The following is a 23,983-nucleotide window of genomic DNA, read 5'->3' as shown; positions in this document are numbered from 1 at the left end:
CTCTATCTTAACTCGAATTTGAGACCAAGCCGTGCTTTTCGAAATCGAGACGGGACCGAAACTCTCAGTCTCGTCTCGATACAATTCTGTGGATGGTATCAAGACGGAGAATAGTCTTGGTCTCGTCTCGAATTTGGAACCGAGATGAGACCGAGACTACTCAGTCTCGTCTCGATACCATCTCTAGTGTTTTACATGGCATACATAATATACTGTAGTGGTGTATATATAGTCTGTATACTGTAGTGCGTATGTATGGAGTTTGCGTCCCCGGTTAACACGAATTTTTTTAACACGAACTCCTGATTTTTCAGTCCCTTGGAATTCGTGTGAACGAGGGTTTACTGTATAAAAATTGGCCAGAACGGATGTGCACTTTTAACCTGGAAAATGCATATCATGGGGCCACTTTAACATAGCATATATCTGCCCAAGCAGCATGCCTCAGACTGAAAAAAAACTAATATATATATATATATATATATATATATATATATATATATATATATATATATATATATATATATATATATATAAATTTAAAGCCCTTCAAGACTAAACGAGATGGATGATTAACGACTCTATGATTTGGCAATAAGAAGCCTAAGATATTGAAGTTACTGCTCTCGTGCAATTGCAGATATGTGGCATGCCACATAACCACTGTGCTGCAACAAACCCTTAACTAAACCACTATATTGCAACTAACAATTAACTATCATGTAGGACCAAATTATATTTGACCGCGGCTCATTCTAGTTTTGGTGTTACGTAGCTATAACTTAGAAATAAAACCTGGCCGAAGCAAACATCCATTAAAATCGGTGTTACGTTGTCAGCAATACATCATTTGCCTTCACAAATCTGACATACCGTCAATTATGTGTCCAATGAAGGAGTGTGCTTTGATCTGATTTCATTTTCTACTAGCAAAACGCCAATTCTTCGCACGCGGAGTACGTTTCATTTCGGACATAAAGGGCACCAAAGCTGTCACTAATCAACCTAGGAACCCCAACAACTATGAATTCGACACTAAAATATCGGTCATTTACAATTATTTTTACATGTCACTATCCCCCGTTAGGAATACTAATGGGGGCTGAATTTGGATTTAAACGGCATCGGAAGTTTCACTGTTCATTTCAGTGACCCTGAAAACTATGGATTCGACATTAATATCGGTCAATTTTAATCATTTTTATCTCTCTCTCCCTCCCGTAAGTAGCCCCGTCAAAGTGAAACGATAAAAAACATCCCAGGTCAGAACCTCATCTATATGTATATAATTTAACTCTACTGCTGGTATGGTGAGCTCAAATTTGACCCTATCTAAAAATAACACACCACAATTAACACCTGGACAGTAACAAGGCAACACAACATACACTACAAAATCGCACTAAGATCACAGGATATAGTATACATGAAGCTGCATCAGTTCCCGAAGGAGCAGGACGCTCATACTTTTAGGGATTATTCATTGAGTATGTACGAACTTACAAAGGGGGTAACAAAGCGACTTTTATTTACTTATCGACTGATACGAAAATAAAAAAGAACGTACCTGCAGGGGTGGATAACTTAACGTAACTGTAACGTAACGAAAATAGTTCTCTGTAACAAAATTATTGGTTATTTAATGTAGGTAGGTACAAGGTATACCACCAATTTTTGTTACGACACCGTAACGTTATTCGAGCATGTAACGTTATTGTACCGTAACTAATTGAAGGAACAAATCTGTTTCGGGTATTCCTTTCACGTTTGGTGGGAGAAAATCAACAACTGGTACCAGCTGAATGAGATTCTTTCCTCTGCGGGTATCTAATGGAACGAAAATGTGTGGAACAGAAGCTATTTCGTTACAAATACTATTTGCCACATGAGTAACACAGTTGACCAGACAGGTTTGGTAAAGGTATTGTGTTCATCAGTTACAGATCTTATCAGATCTTTGGAGAGTTCCTCGGACATGGTATCTATTGTATTGTTCTTCAGAGGCTCACATTGAATATCGTTCTTCAGGTGGTGAAGCAGAATGAATATTTCACTTTCATATGTTGTTATTGCAAATATGAAGTAGAGACAGGGAGAAAAAAAGAGATCGATTTCTGTGAATATCATAGGAGGAAGTCAGTCACATACATGGAAAAAGGCAGGTGGAAGGGGATAGCAGGGTCAGGGGGAAGCACAGAGTGAGACAAAAGTAGCAAAGGGGAGGGAAAATAGACAATCTCTTTCATTCTTCATCTTGCTTTGTTTTCATAGCGCTCTTAGCTGTCCACAACAAGAGTAGGATTAATTTATGTTAGAACTGTTCCATGAATGGTGGGCGCAAGCCTGTGAAAATCATATTATTATTATTATTAAAACAAAGCCCACAAAATAGCTAGGAAATTGTGTGATGCATGGCCACGTCATTGGCTATCAATCTGCATTATTTTTGGAATATTTCACCGTTGTTTGCTGATTCTTAATCCAGGCACATCCCCAATTTGTTCACTATATTGAATCAAACTATATTGTTATTATTATTATTATTATTATTATTATTATTATTATTATTATTATTATTATTATTATTATTATTATTATGTCTAGCGAGCATAGCCTAGTGGCTAGCGTTCTTCTTTCGCAAAAGGGAGATCCTGGGTTCAAAGCATGTGGCCTGCTACCCTGACCGGTTTTACAAGCTTTTTTCGTTGTTCCACAAAGTGAATGTCGGGAGGTTATCTTTAAGGGGATGTTATACCTTTTGCCACTGGTTTCTCAGTCCCCATAAGATAACATGTAAACTTTATTTCATGAATATCTAACGAAATATGGTACGTAAGAACTTAAAATTTTTCATACGTATACAGAAAAGCAATAGAAATGAAATGATTGTTTCAATTTCACGCTTAATGACGTAGATCAAGAGTAATGAACTTTTTAAAGTAACATTGTAATGGACTATATATTGAAGGTTGTGTTTTCCAATGTGATCTTCGCGAACAGATGTCCTGTTGACAGGCAGGTATTTCCCTCCCCCTCTGAAGTCATTTTCCAATGGGGTGGTAGAACGCCGCGGGGTGCCACCCTCATCCCATTTCTTTCCTCCGTTTCTGCAGAGCGGATAGATTTTCTGTAAATGTTACAAAGAAAGAATATTTGCTTCCAAAACATGCTGTATGATGTATACTGCGAAAGCAAAGATCAGGTAGAGAACGCCAATTTCTTTATTACTAGTAACTCTAGTTAGATAATTATTGCTAACCACTAATTTCATATTAGTACGTTCCAACTCTTTGTAATAACACTGCCTCAACAGTAGAAAATAGGGGAGAGTATATACTTTGAAGAGGAGGATCGACAATTTGATACAGACCATGGTTGAAATTTAGCTTTCCTTTGCAGCACTAAGTTTGTATGAGACGTTTGCATGGATACAAACTACAGAATTCCCTCTAGTAGCTGGGATTTGAAATTCGTGACAGGTAGTTACTTTTACTTTCTGGCAACATTAGCTATTCAACACATATTTTTCTGGATGTAATAAAAAAAATCAACTTTACTTCAAGCTAAATTCAACAGATTGAAACGATGGATTGAACCCGATGAACCAACTTTCCCGTGAATAAACATACATAGGTAACATTCTAAAAAATACAATAACCCTTCCCGTTCGTCTGTCTAGTGGCTAGCTCGCGCAACTTTGGGTCACAGATCTCGGGTTCGATACCCGGCGGAAGAGCCTTGAAATATCAACAGATCACTAAGGACTCGGATTCCACTGAAGGCTCACGTTTCTTATAACATCGGTACAGAAAGGGACACTAAACTCTAAACCCACCAAACCAACCAAGCTAATGAAGAACGGACATAGTAATGTCACTATAATTTAGACTACGTGAACGATTTTTTAAAGTTTTCATTATGGTAATAAATATAAGTGGAACTAGGGCCTCGAACATTTCTAAATCTTGTTACTCGAAAATAAGCAAATATAATATATACACATGGTGTCAGGAAATAACTTCGGGATGTGAATCCTCGGACGAAAACATGAAAAAGCCTATAGACCAACCTTGGTGCACAGTTGCGTTATTTCAGATATATTGTCCACAGAAAATTGGTCGTAACGGTACAAGAAAGCAACAACTCGAGCAATATTTTGGAGTTTTCCGAAAACGCCTTAAAGTTTTGTTGTATTTGACAGCAACATAATATTATTTAACCTAAGAAATTTAAGCGAGAATATTTTTAGTACGGTGACCCGTAACTTTCATTTTATGTTCTCGTGTAAGGATTAAATTCCTTAAGTAATTTGATGTCGTTTTCGAACACCCTGTGAACATACATAGCGAGACCTCGGGTCACGAACTTTATATCTATTCCACTGTAGGGATGGATACGAGTGAGTTTTCTTTGAAACTCGACTCGACTCGAAGCAGACATTTTTGAGCTCGGCTCAAAAAATTTCCTCCAACTCGACTCGAATTCAGGTCGAGTTTCGACTCGAGTCGAGTCGTGTGTAGTTTCAATTACTATTTTTAAGTATCCAACATAGATAATAGGTCAATGATACTACTACTACTTATATTATTATTATTATTATTATTATTATTATTATTATTATTATTATTATTATTATTATTATTATAACATCATGTATAACCAAGAAAGTAGGCGGGGTGTACCTGTATACTAAAAACTAGTTGACTTCCGATCTCGGTCACCGAGAAGTCTTCAGGAGGCAAGGACATTGTTCACGAGGATCTGGGTTTGAGTTCCGGAGAAGAAAGTATTCAGACTCGAGCCAAAAATTGTTAAAAGTTATAGGGCGCCGGTCAAACATGTTCAAAACTGCTCGGCTCGGGTCTAGGGTTGTCAGTGGCTCGAGCGGCTTGGTTCATAGCTCATTCACTATCGAGCCGAACCGAGAAGTGAGCCAAGCCAACAGCTCACCCAACCGAGCCAACTCGAGCAATCGGCTCAGTTGAGCCGAGTCGAACCAAGGCGATGAACTCGTTTCAACGGAGCTGGCTCGAGCCGATGGCTCATCTCAGCTGAGTTGGTGAATCATCTGAGCCGAGTCGGTAGCTCATCCCAACCGAGCAAGCTCGGGCCAAAAGCTCAATTGTGCCAGCCGACGGCTCGTCTCAACCGAGATGGCTCAAGCCATTGGCTCAATTGGGCCGAGCCGATGGCTCATCTGATCCAAGCCGGCTCGAGTTGTTCGCTCAGTTGAACCGAGTGCCGAGCCGATTGACATCACCACTGGGGTTGGGCTTCTGCTTGAGTTCAAAAATTCGAACGTGCAGATCTCAGCTTTGATAGTAAGAGTTACAGTATATACTTATATTGATGCTCATGACACTTGAGGCTGTCTCGTTATAAAAAATAAAAAAATATTGTCGTCTCGTTATCGAGACGAGACGAGATGCGAGTAGTGTTCCTTGTCGTGAGCAACACTAAAAGTATTTCACACTGCCGCTTAAATTTCTCATGGCTTTCGCTTTCCAGTCTAATCAGACCATTATTTCAAAACGAGTTAAAACGAGCTGAACGAGCGAGCCATTTAACAAACTCGACTCACTCGAAACTCGACGTCAAAAACAGTGACTCGGCTCGGAACTCCACTCGAGAAAATTACCTTTGACTCGACTCTGAACTTGACTCGAGTTTCGAGTCGAGTCGAGTGTTAGCTCGACTGGTGCTAAAATTATCCAAAGATCCAAAATTATTTTCCTATTGAAGTTCATAGAATTTGTATGTGTATGTTAAACAAACAATTGATTTAAACCAATAAAATAATATAAATGGTTCAGAACCAGAGTGAACTCAATTGATTCATATCTTTATTCACTTCTTATATTTATATGCAAATTAAATTAGGTCGCTAAATTTTTGACTCTGTGAACTAACTTGGAGGAATAAAGTATATCTTCTGTACTTTGTACTGATTAAACTTGTGCAGTTTTTTTTTCTCTTCTTGTAAAGCGATTCTTAAAATATTCACAAGTACAGTACATGCAATATCAGTACAATATATCTTTATCAGGTGTTCTCCGTGGATGAGTCTGTAGAATTGTCACTTTTGTAATCAGGCAGGGGTCCCAGGTTTGAGCCCAGCTAGAGGACAATTTCTCTCCGATTCAAACCGAGTAATGGTTTGTAACCCACTTTAAACTGTAGGCCCCGTCCTTCATAACCCCCCTGTAACATAAGAACGGGCTAGAAAATACTTATTTCTATCCATATGTAATCTAAATAAATTAAAAGTTTTGTAGCCATGGCCCCTTCTTTAAAAAAAAAATGAATAACTGCAACTTGAGGGTGCTAATTCGACTGATCTCGGTCTCAATCTTAAGAAGTGACCGCAAACCGGTCCAACTCGAGGTCAAAGGTCAACTAGCTGTTTTTGCTCAGAATCAAGACTTTCATTACAAAAATGTGTTTTATACTTCCCGCTTTATCCCAACTTAGGCTCTAGCCTAATCTATCTTATTTTCTTATCAATTTCTTAACTGTAACTTTGTGAACCAAATAACCTCTCAGATGTTTATGATTTTTTATCCCTTATTACAAATCTAAAGTAGGTTTTATTCATGCAAATAATCTTATGTATTAGCTTCCCTAACTCACTCCTTTGTTCAGACACGCTACTCGGTTTGGCTTATTCAATCTTGAACAGTAATGAATGGGCAGACTAGTAAATAATTTGTGCTCTACTGGTAAATCATTTGTAAAACTAGTTTACATATGACCTCGAGTTTGACTTATTTTATTATTTAAAAAATAGAGGCCACGATTATCCACAAGATAAAGAAAATGGTTCAAAAACAAGTAGCAGTGCCACGTGTACATCACGCAGAAAAGTTTGGTGTCTGTGGTACGATATTTTCACAATTAATATTGAAACTGTAAATTGTAGTAGATTTCTACCACTTCCGGTTTTAGTAGAGAGATTAGACTAGAGACGAAATATATTCTTGGAACGCCTAATAAATTGTAGAAAACCACTTCTTATCTATTACAGTTTTTATTCTATAGCCATCAAAGTTAAAATCGGTAGTAGTTGATTTCCACATCTTTTGGAAGACAGAATATAGTAGTTATTTTTAGAAAGCTGAATAGAAAGCAAAAACCCGCTTCATTCCTGTTCTATGGAGATTACTATTGAAACCGAGCTTTCAATTGAAGATCACAAGAGGAGATGAAAGGTACACCTGAGACGCTTGAGAGCTGCTCGATTGGAAGAAACCGTTTTCATCTATTTTTTACCGTTTTTGCTATATATAGATCAATATTTATTGAAAGCAGAAATTATAGTTGATTTGAACCATTGTAGGTTGTAGTCGAGTTAATAATAGAGTTACTAATATATTCTTACGAAGCAGAAAACCGGATCTCACTACATATGCCGTTTTCGATCTATGGTGATCAAAGATCAAACCAGAAATGGTTTATTTAAATCACTTCCGGTTTGGGTAGGTGGTTTTAATGACAAATAAAATTCCTTACTCTTGACTATATTTTGAGCAAATTTGGTGATGATCCATCAAGCAGTTCTTTAGTTTTTTCTTTTACTTTTTCTTTCTTTTTTTTTCACACACGTGCACACACAGGTATGGTAAATATATAAAGGAGTAGGTAAACCAAATTCTAGTTATTCAAAAACCAAACAAGGAAAACTTGGTTTTTGCCACCCCTGCATACAATTAATCCATTCTAACCACAGAAACGTTGCACTGTCTGTTTTCTATGATAAATAATATAAAATGAAATGAAACCTATCCTTCCAGAAAACAAAAGATAGGTAAATAAGAAACATTTAGACTTTTCTTCGTTGTATAGTTTTGAGTGGCAGAGAGGTGAAAGCTACTGCTTGGAAGAAGAATCCATCCGTTTCAAGGCATGGGCGCCGATCCTGGGGGACCAAGGGGACCCGAGACCCCCCCCCCAAAGCACATGTGGGCCCCCTTATTGTATTTAAGAATATATAATATTTGGAATAATTTGAATGCAATTTGTTTTAAAATCCTCATATATGCCTTCTCCATCTAAATGAGGCCCCCCATTTTACAGAGAAATCGGCGCCCTTGTATACAGGCGCGGATCCGAGGGAAGGCTATAGGAGCTATAGTCCCCCCTTAACGATCAGGTATACACTGGTTAAAATGGGCTTCAATTCTGCTTTACACTGGATAAAGCTGCAAGCTATGGTTTAGCCCCTCCCTTGTTCATATCCTGGAACCGCCACTGTATCTATCTATCTATCTATCTATCTATATATCTATATATCTATATATATATATATATATATATATATATATATATATATATATATATATATATATATATATATATATATATACAGGGCCGGATTTAGGGACTGCAAAGGTGCACTTCCCCCCTTTGTTGTAAATATACACTATCTAAAATGAGAAGCGAGCAGTGAAAATAGCAACACATTCCGAAACTTTTTGCCACCATGTATCTGTTTGGGGCTTAAAAGAAAGCAGAGCTTTGCAAAAGCATAATTTTCTGAAGGTTGAAGGAAAATAATTCACCAAGCAAAATAATATAACTTTTGTCAAGCAAGTAAGAAAACATAAGGCAAGAGGAGAGAAGGACATTTTTGTCCTGCATTCCACTTGCGTCCCTGTTTAAAATATTTCGGCCAGTAGTTACTGAAAAAGAAGATACAACGTACAAGACAAGTCGAGTCGAGACTGTCGGCGACCGAGCCCAGACATAATATATAATGATCTTTATTCCTTAAGCGATACTTGGAAACCAAATTTGATTTAAATCTGACCAATAGTTACCGAGAAATAAAGTACAACATACAAACAGAGCCGAACCGAGCCTGTCCTTTGTCGAGTCGGCCACCAAGTATAGAGATGTTTATTCTTTGGATAATGGGCTATCTGCACACCAAATTTCGATGGTATTTGGCCAGTAGTTACGGAGAAATAAAATAGAACATAGAAGGCAAGCCGAGCCGAGCCTATCGCCGACCAAGCTCGGCCATCACATGTAGTGATCTTTATTCCTTAGATGATTGGGTACTTGTACGTCTAATTTGGTTTAAATTTAGCTGGTAGTTACCGAGGAATTAAGTACTACATAGACACATACTTAATTACATCTGGAGTAAAACTACAAGCTCCCTTATGCTTACTAAGGAAACTAAAAAGAAAAGTTCTAACATTACAAATGGAACATACTTCATGTAAGCAGAATGGGGAGAGCTTGAGGCGGGTGAGCCCCCCTGACTACGCCACTGCACTTTTGAGACACTTGAGAGCTATTCGAATGGAGAAAACTGCTTTCATCTACCGCTCTTGCACTATGTAGACCAATGTTTATTGAAACGAGAAATTATAGTTGAATGAACCACTTCCGGTTTTATTAGAGAGTTAATAATAGAGATTAAATATGTTCTTACGAAACTGAAACCCGGATCTTAATACGTATTACGTTTTTCGATCTATGATGATCAATGATCAAACCGGAAATGGTTTCTTTAAACCACTTTCGGTTTGAGAAGACTATTTTCATAACAAACTCACTTCCTAATTCTTGACTCTTTGTATTTTTACCAAATTTGGTGATGATCCATGAAATACTTTATTTATTTATTTATTTATTTTTGTCACACACTAACACACGCGAATAAGGTAAATATATAATGGAGTTTTGATAAACCAAACTCTAGTTATTCAAAAAAAAAACTTACAACGAAAACTTGATTTTTGTCATCCCTGCACACAATTAATCCGTTCTAACCACAGAAACATCGCACTGTGTGCGTTTTTGTGATAAATATTATAAAATGAAAATAAATCTATCCTTCCAGAAAACAAAAGAAATAGGCAAATATATAAGAAACATTTAGACTTTTTTTGGTTTACATTCGTGAGTGGAAGAGATTAAAGCTACTGCTTCGAAGGAGAATCCATCCGTTTCAACCAACAAAAGATGTAGAAAAGCAATTGGAAAGACATTCCATACTGAGGTTTCAAAGATCATTATCTTTGTTCTACGAAGTATTTTGTTGACACGTGAATCATACCAACTTACGCCGAAAAAGCACATTCAGATAGTTGTGTCGTAAAGTTGTGGGAAATCAGTGGGAAGTGGGAGGTGGGAGTGGAAAGGGAGACTGCTCAAGGCATAAATGATTATGAAACTGGAGGGGTAGACACGGGTTTCACTTTTCAAATTGTCATAATACATCCCTCCTCAGCATTTGTTCTTCAAAGAATGTCATCCATAGTAATTCAAGAGATTTGCAAGTGGTCTTTTGACTCTTTACCTGCAGTAACTCAATACGGAAGAATGCATTACAATTAATCCAAGTAATTAGGTGCAAAATTGTGACAGTCATCTGAATTGTATTACTCTTTGGCAACAAAATTACCAGTTCCTAAATGCAGTATTTTCTAAGATATTTATGAATTAAATTTTACATGTTATCTTATGAAGATTCTGAAGCCTCTGATGATGGGAAGACATCCCCTTAAGCTGTAGGTCATGTCTGACAGTGGCGTAGTCAGGGAGGATCACCCGGCTCAAGCCCCCCCCCCCCATTAATATTGCGATGTTGAAAGTGGATTCCGCTTACATATAGTATGTTCTATTTGTGATCCTGATGTTAGGACTTTTCTTTTTAGTTCCCGGCGTAAGCTGACCGGATGTTGTACTTTTACTCCAGATGTACTGTAATTATGTGTGTGCATATGTAGTACTTTATTCCTCGGTAACTATCAGCTAAATTTAAACCAAACTTGATGCGAAAATACCCAATCATCTAAGGAATAAAGATCACTACATGTGATGGCCGAGCTCGGCCGGCGATAGGCTCGGCTCGGCTTGCCTTGTATGTTCTATTTTATTTCTCCATAACTACTGGCTGAATATAATCGAAATATGGTGCGCAGATAGCCCATTGTCCAAAGAATAAAGAACGCTATACTTTACAAAGCGACAGGGCAAAGGACAGGTTCGCCTTTACAACAACTAAAGAACTACGAATATATTTTGTTTGATGGAAGGTGAAGGGGCTGAAGTATAATCTTGGGTGTGAGAATGTGTTCATTTGGCCCTGTACATTGTCAGTTATTCGCTTCAAACGCCATATTTCTTACCTTTTCATGCCGGCATATGTAATGACTTCTATATATTGATTTGCTATATATTACAGGCACGCTACGAAACCTCAAGTCTGAATCCAGCATCAAGATCATATAGTTTTTTTCTTTTTTCTTTTCCTTTTCTTTCTTTTTTCTTTTTTTCTTTTTTTGCAAGATATAATTTATGCAAATGTCTATCGCCAAACTGAAATATTCAGTCATCATTGGCGATCTGGCGATCGAAAATTCCAACCTGGCGACCAATTGGTACATGGTTTTGTTTTATATTACTTAGGCACCAGACAAGGGTTGGAAAAAATAGTTTTATTTTTTAAAAAAATAGAACAAAACATGTGTTTAAAACATAAAAAAATGTTCAAAACGTTTTAAACATGTTTTAAAACACAGACGAAAAAAAAACATGTCAAACATTTTGAACAGTTTAAAACACGATTTTTAACATGTTTCAAAATCATGTAATAACTTATTTCTTAGGACTTTTTGCTCTTTACTAGCAACCGACCTTTTCATTTATTTTATCCTGATTAATAACACTGTGCTGGGTACAGAATATTTCAGTATAGATTAGTAATTCTCAACTTATTTCATATTCCAACCCCTTTTTATTACACCCTCTTGCCAGTGATTCTCATAAGTACTTTCTTGGTTGTAATTAGCTTTTTAGGTAGATTTTAAAATCTACCTACTGTGGAGATTTCACACAATCTATCAATATGCATGGTGAAACAAAAGTCCTCACCACCCTTGTGCGTTAAGAACGGGTTGAGGGAGAATGATGAAACTTTTAAGTGGTCTGACACATCAGATAGTGCTATCAAGCATCATGGCTGCCATCTTTGATTGGAATTCAAAATTTCAAATACAAATGGAGTCATGTTACGTGTTTTAAGGCTAGAACTTTACCAGAAATACGCTTGTGCGGTTACTTTAGCCTTAGAACAAGTCATTTCGGAGTTACTGCTTCTGAAAATTTCCTAATTATGCTCTTAGGGGCTAAGATCGCGTTTCATGGAGGCGGGTGTGATTTTTAATTGCAAAAATTTGATTACTATTTCAGAACACTCATACTAATGAAATTATCTTAAAATAATAAATTTTCGAAAAGTAATGATAGTTTGAAGCACACTTCATGTTGTGCTAACTTTAGAATATTTTCTGCAAGCCTATGTAATTGGTTGTTTTTTAAGTCAATAATTCATTGAAGAAAAGTAATATATGAGGCGTTCAGAGCACTATGGATCCAAGTCCATTTTCAATAAGGTTCAGGTTTGCTCAGCAAATGAATTCTATTTCCAAACGTAATATTTTCGCAGTCAAGAGTCCGCAATAAGTATAACTAAAACCACGTTAAAGGCCGTGGGATAGTTTCATATGACAGCCGCTAGATAGGGGCGTCAATGGGGCAGGAGGGCATCCGTCCCCACCCCACCCTGAATTTCAGACTTTGGGGGGCAGTAAGGCAGTTTTAAAAACCTTTCGATAAGCAAGATCCAACAAAATAAGTTTGAGGTCCTTACACCGAATAAATAAGGAGGAAATACAGATGATCGAAACTGGAAAGTTGTTCCAAATGATGTCTTTTTTTCTTCCCGTAAAACTAATGTTAAGCGATTCCAAGTTGTACGGAGACTGACAAGGTACATTCGCGAAGTGTCCCCTCGGAATTCGTGTAACATTGATTCAAATGCAAAGTTCTCCGTGGCCCAATGTGTATTGTACTAATTTAAGCGGCCCATACCGGTAATTTCCATATTTATGGGCCTTCATATATCCGGAATTCAATCATACACTACTATAACACTCGGACACAAAGTTGCTTTTAGTTTCTTTAGATTTCACTGGACATGCGGAACAAATTGAATCAAGTACTCCTTCTCTGACATATGTTACCCACCTAGGCCGCCATCTTGGATTTAACTTTCGGTTTTTCAAATGGCAATAGGTTCAAATGATACATCAAATTAATGTAAACTTTTCTCGGAATTTCATTGGTGTACTGAGTTTTATCGTAGCTTGTATATACCATTAAATGTCAAGCACTTCATATTGAACCAAATAGAAAGTTGTGCAGGGCCCCGTGTGTATATGCAATCTTTTATGTGTTATCGTTGATGAAATATTCTCTGAACTTATATACATGCAGACACACAGATGTCAATACGGAAATGGTAGGTCTTCACCCAAACCTGGCCGTATCTGGATCTACATTAGGCATTTTGACAGTAATACAATACTTCCTTATTATAGTATAACATGGAAGTAATAACAATCACTCATGGAAATGTAATAAGATTATGACACCTATGTTGTAAGGAGTTTACCAGTTAGAAATTGTTTTGATTTGTCAACACCAAAAACGTAAGCGTAACTGATATTAACCTGCAATGTCTATTCGCAAAGTGGCTGGAGGAAATGAACATGTAATACCTTCCAAATGGTACAAGCTACGGTAAAATACATTACACCAGTGAATGTAAACGTAAATGTCCGATGTAACACTTGCACCTATTTCCATTTGAAAAACCAAAAGTAAAATCTAATATGGCAGATCTAAGATGGCGGCCGGGATGGGTAACATGTGTCAGAAGCAGTACTTGATCCAATTTGCTTTTCATATGCCCATATTCATGTCCAGTGAGTAACATCTAAAGAAACTAAAATGAATTTTGTGTCCGAGCGTTATGGTAGTGTATGATAGAATTCCGGATATATGAAGACCCATAAATATGCCAATTACCAGCATGGGCAGCTAAATTTAGTACAATACACATTAGACAGCAGAGAACTTTGTATTTAAAGCAATTTTACACGAATCTCGAGGGGACACTTGACGAATGTACCTGGTGAAAACCAACATGTAGGCTACTATATCAACGAATGCCTGCGATATATTAATTTCAGAACCGCAATTTAGAACCGCAAGAACCCTATGTTTGTTTTCTGAATACAACATGAAAAAATTGTTTCCATGATAATTCTTTTATTTACTTTTTAATATCAGTTCTACAAGTAGTACAACCTTCGACTATGACACTTTCTCGCAAGTTAACTTATAAGCATTTAAACAATACAATGAACATTAAAAATCAAAGGGAGAAAAAGAGACAGAATAAACTGTAGATTACCATATTGCCATGAGAAGTCAAAACATTCACATGAGAAGAAAATATTCTTCTGAATGGGTAGCACTTTTTGACAATTTTCTTTCTCTGGCAGATTTTTTTTTTTTTTTACAAAAATACTGGTAGTTATTGGTGCACCCTTCAGAAGATCCTTTCTACAAAATCTTGTGTGTTGGTCCCCCTTGATGAGTTTCTCGCTACGCCACTGATGTCTGATATGTATTTGATTTATAAACAAAATTGTTTGCAAGCAAATGAAATGTCCTTCCTGCTTCCCTGGGGGCCAGTATATGTGTAACTTTGGTGAATGTAGCTCCGGGTTCGATCCTTGTTGGGAAGTGAGCTCGATCTTCAACCACATTGGTCAGTGCAAGACTGTTGTAAAATAAACATATATGGTGACTACCGGCAGTGAACTCCTTCATGCCTAAGCGCTTAGCGTACGCACCTTTCGCCTGGAAGACCCGGGTTCGATTCCCGGCGTGAGCACATGTGGTTTCGATTCCATGTTAATCAGTAGGTCCCGTCTCATAAAGCCTCGCTGCCGAAAAGGACGTTAAACTCCAAATCAACTCAACTATCGGCAGTGTCATCACAAGAAGTAAAAATCTTATCAATAAGCTTACATTAAAAACTTCACTCTTTGATCATTTCTCTTTTTCCTCTTTTTAAATACAGAGCAATCAAAGTAATGCTATTCTCAAAGGACATGTACCTGAGGGCTTAAGGCAGCGTTTCCCAACCTTTTTCAACTTGCGGCACACTACAGGTGTAACTTGAATTCTCGCGGCACACCCATATATATATATATATATATATATATATATATATATATATATATATATATATATATATATATATATATATATATATATATATAATTACCGTGGTATTTTAATGTGATTACTAATTTCCTTCTTACAGAGAAGAAAGCTCGATCACTGATTTTCCCCCGTGCTAAATAATTATACTTATTTTTAATTCTAATTTTAAAATAGAAAACAATAGCAATGAAATATAGGACTCGGGTTTTTAAAAATCCACTTTCTCTTTCGAAAACTGTATCTAACCTCTAACTAAAAGGGAAGATCACTAAATAACGAACAAATAAACAAATCTCCTATACTTTTAAAACACAAATGTAGGTAATTTGTATGCATGCTTGCTTTGTTGAATTTATTGAATGATATGTTAAAATTTCAAGTTACGAAATAGTCTGCAACAACAAAGAAGTAATAATGGTCATGACAATGATAAATACGTTTTACAACATTAAAAATGTACAGAAAAGTAACACAGTATGAAATTTAAAATTGTAGGTTTATAGTAGAGGTTCATAGTAATGTGAAATATAAATATACATTTTCCCCTGTCTTGCAATTTGGTTCGTATAGAATTAATAATTTGTTTCGATTTTTTCGCGGCACACCAGCGGCCCATTCGCGGCACACCAGTGTGCCGCGGCACACCGGTTGGGAAACGCTGGCCTAAGGTGTTTACTGAATCTTAAGTATAAGGAAAAAGAAAACAGACTGAAAAACGTGGAATTTATTTACTAGTATAATGGAGATTCTTTTAAAGCCAACCTTAGACTCCCTGTCGCCAAGGATGTTTAAACGTTACTCAAGCGTAACTCCAAGATCATCAGAATTGAAGAAGATGAAATACAGGTACAAAAGGTAACCGATAAAGAAAAGAGAAACATAGAAATGGTACTCATCATAACAAAAATATGTATACTTACACAAAAATGTTCTGCAGAATTTCAATACGTTTCATATCGCTAAAATCAAGGAACAAAACCCTTTGGGTTCGAGAGAGAACTGGTATTCAGTGGAACCAGTTTTATCTTAACAATCTCAAGCAGGTACGACATACGTGGGTATTTCGAGTAACGCTAATCCCTTGGTGACCGTAACTACAATACCAAAATGCAGAATGTTCCATTGAGTAACGTTACTCAGCGTAACATAATTCAGAGCGTACCATTTTAAAAGTTACACTGACCAATAACGTTATTAACTAGGTGCAGAAATGGGTTACAAAATAGTAACCGTAACAGATAACAAATTGTAAATATTGCACATTTCGTTAAGTTATCCACCCTTGCGTACCTGTGCTTTATATCTGCATGTGTAGTGCCCTTGTACTTTATCTATGACTACGTGTGTGTGTGGGGGGGGGGGATTTAACGTATATCGCATGTCTTGTGCACATGGATACTTCTTACTATTGCACTACGTAGAAAATTTATGGTATTTCATATAGAAATGGTAATAGAACACAGAAGAAACGCAGATCAGGGGGTTCTCATGTATACTATTACCCATATTAGTTGTTTCAAGTATCATACATTAAAATACTCACAAATAATGTGTTGAAAAATGTGGCTTACGAAATTCAACTGAATTCTATGTCCTTTAAGCAGTCAAAATGGATTGTTCGTGGCAGAACTACACAAATATTGAAAAAGGGGGGGGGGGACATGGATCAACATTTTGATAGATGAGATATACTAGTCAAATCACGGAAGGTTTGAGAGAACAAGTGAGGGGAAAACGGAATAACCCAAGAAAAAAAAGTCACGCACACGACGTTATCCACCATACACTGAGTACTGCTCATGTCATGACATTTGGGGCTTTTACAATCCTAACAACATGTATATGTTGCTTAAAATATTACATCCAAATTGACTGGATATCATATTCATAAATCCCCTCAAATACACCGAATAATTATAACAGCAACGGTGAATTTCAAGAAGAGAGTTTAATTTCCAAATAATAATAATTACAAAACAAAGAAGGACAAAACCCCTACGATACCACCACCCTTTCACTATAATTAATGGGTTAAATAAACCTTAAAAAATCTTTCAAAATACTACCTGTTTCAAATTGTGGTAATGAGTTTCCTTTACACCACAAAATGTGTTACAAAAGCCACTGGATTGGCAACCATGCTTGCCACCAACCACACAGAGATCCCAATGACCGAGCTCCTCCCGCCGACGCCCGTGCGCATGCTCTATAAGGTACTAAAATCCACTGGACTTGTGACGTAAGTGTTGATATCGTCAGCTGCACAATACGATGGGATACCACATGCTGCGTTCGGCATAAAATCCCACACGCGCGATTAGGACAAGATCATGAAGTCGGGAACAAAGCTTTTTATTACATGTTTCTCTCCGCATATACTTGGAATAAACATCAAACGCTCAGGAACTATTCTTATTCTTCACACAATCCATATAGTTAGCCTACGAAGTTTCAGATTTAGAAAGTAAGCCTATACTTTAATCACTGCAAAATCAATAAGGAAACAGGCCAAGCAGAAACTATAGTATTACGGAAATTATACAGAATTTTTTTTTTACAAAAAAGGGGGGGTATTTTCCCTAATAACTTTGAAAGACAATAATTTATTTATCTATGCCTTAAGACTTAGTGATATGTCCGTGGATAATTACATGGTGAGAATATTGTGCTTTTGACGCATAATATTCCATTCAACTCGCAATGAAGTAGCCTATAATATTTTCAATTTTGATTCAGTATCGTGATGCAATTCTGCTATTCGAGTTATGAGTCAAAAAAAAAAAAAAAAAAAAGCTTACTGTGTATCATACACTATAGCTAACAACAAGGGCGCCCATGTTGTAGTTTCCAGGGGGGGTAGGACAAGTATAAGCAAAGTTTCAAAAATAGTTTCAAATTTTGCTGCAACTAATGTAAAAATTCTATTGGATTTTCGATATTCTGAAGTACAATTTCCTGTAGGGGGCGAGCGCCTTACCTTGCCCCACCTGATGGGCGACCTTGACTTGACAATCTCAAATATAATTGTCACCAGATTATGCAAATTCTGGCAGCTTACATAGATGCATTATTATAAAACATTGTTGGAAATTTTATTAATGCTGTTTTTACCTGTAAATATACTGGTACATGATCACAACACTTCGAAAATTATAATATCGTTTATAAAGGAGATATGAGTGGGAGTGATCCGTAGAATTCTAATAAAAAAAATGTCCCACTTGAAAAAGGTTAACAAACGCTGCTTTAGAGAATAGGGGCTTTACTCGTTTTAGGAATGGAAGTAGTTAAGAATCTTCACTACAGCGAAATTAAACTACCGCTAATTTTAGAGTTTATCTGTAATATCTTCAAAACAAATAAAAATATTCGAAAAAGCAGAAACGTAGTGAACTAAACAATGCGATTTTGGTTGTGATACCTTTATCACAATTTACCTATCTGCTTTTGGTATGCCGCTATTTAAAGAACCCGCAAAAAATGCTAAATCTATCTACAGTTGCAAATCGAAAGCAGATAGATGAGTTGTGATGACAGTATCATATGCAAAATAATATTGTCTAGTGCACTACGTTTTTGCTTTACGAATATTTTTGTTTGTTTTGAAGACATTACAGAAAAACTCTAAAATAAGCGGTAGTTTAATTTCGCTGTAGTGAAAATCAAAGATAGCAACCAGGGCCTAGAGTTGAACGGTATTCATCAAGTTATGGCATATGCCGATGATGTAAATTTAATAGGGGATGATAGGAGAACAATAGAGTTGAGTTGATTTTGAGTTTAACGTCCCGTTCAGCAGCGAGGCTATATGAGACGTGGACCTACTGATTAACGTGGAATCCGAACCACATGAGCTCCTGCCGGGAATCGAACCCGAGGAGAACAATAGAAAGGAATGCAGGGATCTTATTAAACGCTTGCAGGGACATGAGTTTAGAAGTAAATGCAGAGAAAACTAAACACATAGAAGTGCGTCGGGACCGTAATACAGCAAATTATGGATGCGATAAAGTATTAAATAATACTTTTGATAAAGTGGATAGTTTCAAATATCTAGGATCAGTATTAACAGAGGAAAATCATATTCACGAAGAAATTAAATGTCGACTAAAAACAGGGAATTCGTGTTACTATTCGGTTCAAAATCTCTTGTTGTCGCGAATTCTGTCGAGTAATCTGAAACTTAAAATATACAAAACGATAATCATGCCTGTTTTCTGTATGGTTGCGAAACATGGTCGCTTACTCTGAGGGAAGAACATAGACTGAAAGTATTTGAGAACAAGATCCTGAGACGAATATTCGGACCCAAGAGGAACGGGAATGGCGGAAACTTCATAACGAGGAACTACATAATTTATACGGTTTGCCCAACATTGTTAGGGTCGTCAAGTCTAGAAGGCTTAGGTGGACGGGTCATGTAGCTAGAATGGAAGAAAGTAGAAACGCTTTCAAAGTCTTGACTGGAAGACCAATCGGAAAACGACCATTAGGAAGACCTAGGCGCAGATGGGAGGACAATATTAAGATGGATCTCGCAGAGATCGGAATACAAAGTAGAAACTGGATGCAGTTAGCTAAGGATAGAAGTCAGTGGAGAGCTTTTGTGAACGCGGCATTGAACCTCCGGGTTACATAGGCCATAGAGTCAGTCAGTTAGTTAAAGATCCTTAACGTCTTCTGAAGTTAAAATTCCGCCCAAAATTGCTTAATAAGTGCTACAGCCATTCAGATTAACACGTTCAACTAGGGATGTCTGATTGACCAAGCATCGATTATCAGCCCTGTTACGTCTGGTTTTGTACACCGAAGTGTGACACCTAATCCAAGTAGATCCTTACTAGGAATCGAAGACCGAACGACACGTACCAAAGTTACGTGTATCAATCAATAAAACTAACTCGGATCATATCCCACGGTACCACGCCAATTAAGGTGGCCCCCACCTCGAATTCAGCACGTGAAAAAGACTGAAGAAAAAAAACAACATTAAGCTTATGGACAGGTTGATCTACCTAATACAAGCGTAAAAATGCATACATATGTACTAACACCAATCTGCAATTTGTTTATTGGTGAGCAGAATTTTATACACATTTTCAGTTGATGTTTGTGCTTGTTTCCCGAGGCGTGTGATCTCATTGTCAGGGATACTTGACGATGAGGGTCATCAATTCTAACATAACATACAGGAACAAACAAAAAGACTAAAGCTGTTACACGCGAACCTGTTTAATGCCCTACACATCAACAAATCCTCTCCATAACCAAAAACCTAATTCTTTGTGTTAGGAAATCCGCAAAAGAATGTTAAATGTTTCGTGTTACGTTTAAAAACTGTACCTGTTGAAGAACCTAGTCCATTATAGGTGGATTACTTTACCTATAATAATTAGTAGAAATGCTCGAACTTCGTGCGGTAAGAGTATCTATTAACCTCTTGAACCACCCGACCGATCTCGATCAAATTTTCAACGTAGATGAAGTTTTTCTCATTTCACTTTGATGGGGAAACTTAGGGGTGGGGAGAGATATTTAAAAGTGATCGAAAATGACCGATACTAGTTTCGAATACATAGTTCTCGGGGTCGCTGAGATGAACAGTGACACTACTGATGCCGTTTAAATCTAAATTGAACCCCGCAACTTCGGAGACGGGGAGAGAACCCCTTGCTTCTCACACGACCAACATTATGTGGCAATGTCTCGAGTTGGAAATCCCGAAAATTTACATGTTCTGTTTGAAGAATGCAAGACAAAAAACATTATCAGAGAGCGCTTCACTAATAATAAAACGTGACTGGCTAACTGAACATATTACATTTTTTTCTTATTTTAAGGCAGTGAAACGGTTAGTTGACGATAGTAACTTAATAAATATAAAACCAGAAATTTCAATACGGTAGAAATTGACCTTTTCCAAGTGGAATTTAAGAAGACGCTGAAACACGTATTCCCTTACTTTTTAGTCAAGATTTTATATAACGAATTTCACAAATACCGAATTTATTATCATCTACTTACGCGAATCCTGACATTGGGCATTTTTTGAATTCAAAAAGTGGGAATTTTTTGTATTAGAGACACCCCACCCCCACCCACACACACACTCCTTTAACAGCGGAATTTTCGAAAACGATGAACAGCTATTTTTAATGACAAGCTTCTTATATGCCAAGTTTCATCTCCTTAATTTAGGGATTTGTGAATTCTATTGTTGCCACAAACCCTGAAGCTCCCTTTTTTTTTTTTTTTTTTTTACCCCTTGTTTCCGTGAGAAAACTAATATTTTTCCAAGGATTAGGAATTAGATTTTTGGGCTTTCGTCGTCAATGGACTTCCCCGTCACACATACGAAGGATGACGTCCCTCGACGACCACACTGCCCAGGGAATTGGAGAGGGAGAAAGGAATGGGAGCAAAAGGAAGTGGCTTGGGGCCCTTATCTTAGGTACCATCCCGGGATTTGCCTGTTGTGAATGAGGAAAACCCAGGAAAAATCAGTCAGCATGGCTGGCCTGAAAAAAAAAACTTACAAATTTTTGGATCGTGTCTCCACAGGAATCGAATGCGGGACTACTTGCACAATATTCTGTCCAAATTCCACATTTCTAGCTATAGAAGCGGTATGGCTTGGGCGTTGATAAATGGATATTTTTATTCTGTACAATAGTATAAATTAATTCTCTTATACTAATCTGCTTAATTACAAAATTCGCCTATTCCAATTGCAATTTATATATATTACGTTCTACAATGTTGCTGTAATATATTGCATCTCACTGAACTACAATACAGGATCGCAAATATATTCCATAACAATACAATTATTTCACAAGGATAATATTGTGTGGGACAATTCATTACGCATGGATCGAACAGGCGATAAAGGCCCACTCACATTGTAAGTGGGAATTCCACGGTCACCATTCTGACGAAGGATTTCATTAATCCCACTTTGTTCTTGATATTAGAGATTGTTTTATTTTTTGTGCAATCTAACTTTTATCATATACATGATGTGGTATTAAGAACTTCGAGAACAGATTTTACTTTCATGTATTACGAAGCCATTTTTTAAATGAAATTTCACAGAATAATGCTCCCTCGCGGCATGCGTGTCCCAGGTGGGGATACTTCTCTTGAACCAGGTTGTCATTTTACAAGAATCTTGTACCTGTCATTAAAAACATCTTGTAACCCCATCTTTCTATTTACTGTCTACACATTACAACTTTCTGAAAGCAAGGATATCTCCACCTATGTAGCACTGTACTCTAGTGGACAAATACTGAACTTCCTCATTAAAAACGTGTATTTTGGCACGCTTCCACTTCCCGTCCAAAAGAATGCGTTGTTTTGTAATCTGCAAAACTGTTTTTTTTCTTATGTCGATGGAGGTCGACAGCACGTAGCAAACAAGACGACCCAGAAAGTTGCACATTGGTTTGACTTCTTACAAGATGGAAAAAAAAAATGTATGTGCCTTTCAAGACTATGTTTACATGAAGTAATATAGTAGGGTTGCAAGATTTTTTTTACGACACCTACAAGGTTCTTGTAAAATGACAACTTGACCTTAGATAAAGCCAGAAAACTGGTTCAGATTCCATTTGAAAGATAAGTAACGAAGCAACTTCTTGTCTCGTTCTGCTATGTACTCGTCGCCTCGTGTAGTATAGTCACTAACGCTCTCGTCTTTGGTGCGAGCGTTCGCTGGCTCAATTCCCGGTGAAATCACTTGATCGAGGAAGTGTACCAGGATTTTCAGGCCAGCCATACTGAATAAGGTTTTCTTGGGTTTTTCTCATTCACCCCAGACAAATGCCGTGTCTCACATAATGTTTCAGGCTGATTCCTACCGTCTCCATTCTTTTCCTTCCTTCCCAATTCGCCGGGCAATAAGATCGCCGAGGGACTTCATATGTAACGAGCTAAAATGGTCATAGATGCCGAAAACTCAAAAATTTCATTTTTAATCGCCAATCCCCATTACCAGACTGACAAAATTTTAACTTACGTATATCAATGTAGGATGCAGCATAATAACTGGGCTGTGTACTTCGTGGAATTAAGGACCTTATCTGCATCTATATTAATAGGCAGAGAGGAGAAAATAAAGAAAGACAGTACCGCAGACTTCTGTAGTATTAATTTTTCAACATTAAAATGAGTATATGAATGATGCAAACGATTAATAGTTAATTACTGATTACACATATGAACGTTATAATGTGTAATAATTTTTGTTCTAAATTGTGCAATACCTGCACAGCTAAATGATGTGAAAAAATCCTAGACCCACATCTGTGTTATCCCACTCTCCGACCACCCTGGAAACAAATAACACAACGAAAGCCGTGTCTCTCTAGCGAGGCTGGCAGGTAGCAAATGATCACAGTTGGCGGTGTGTAGGAGTCAACCCCTCCTACGCCGCTGCCCCCGCCAAACGACTAGACACTTTAGATGAACGAAACATGAAAAATTACTGAAAAGCTTCGAAAACTAACAGCAAACTGCAATCAATTAATTAACCATTTCCGCTATTAAATCTGCACCACCCTCCCTCAACGAAATACAATTTCGAGATATTGTGTCACATTTCCTTGGGTAATAGCGTCCGCTGTCTGGGATTCAATTTTTTACTCAGATTAGTGATACAAACTCCAGTAAGAGTCCATGATGACCGCATACCATTCTCTGGTCATCGAACGGAAATATTTATCTCAGTATACTTTGTGAAGAAGAGAGAATGGAATATGCCACATAATTCGAAATCATACTTTTATTTTTTATTTTTTTTTTTTTTTTGCAAAAGAACTTGTAAGTTTAACATCCTTTTTCACACAAAACTTTTCATAATGTCTATGATGAAGGCGATATTACTTTG

General features: G+C 37.1%; 1 protein-coding gene across 3 annotated transcripts in view; it reads right to left on the bottom strand.

Annotated features, from left to right (window-relative positions):
• Window positions 1-23,983, bottom strand: part of LOC145671359 (dnaJ homolog subfamily B member 6-like) — a 169,085-nt gene that overhangs the window by 129,758 nt on the left and 15,344 nt on the right. Inside the window, exon 1 of one of the 3 annotated variants that reach the window (XM_081740420.1) lies at window positions 17,160-17,311. The exons of the other annotated variants lie outside the window; for them this stretch is intronic. The gene's annotated coding sequence lies outside the window, so the exon portion shown is untranslated. Of the gene's footprint in view, window positions 1-17,159; window positions 17,312-23,983 lie in introns of those variants that run through there. 3 annotated transcript variants of the gene reach the window in all.

This window comes from Thermobia domestica, chromosome 15, assembly GCF_964235325.1.
Source record: "Thermobia domestica chromosome 15, izTheDome1.hap1.1, whole genome shotgun sequence".
Classification (NCBI taxonomy): Eukaryota; Metazoa; Arthropoda; class Insecta; order Zygentoma; family Lepismatidae; genus Thermobia; species Thermobia domestica.
This window is presented reverse-complemented; position numbering and strand designations above follow the sequence as displayed.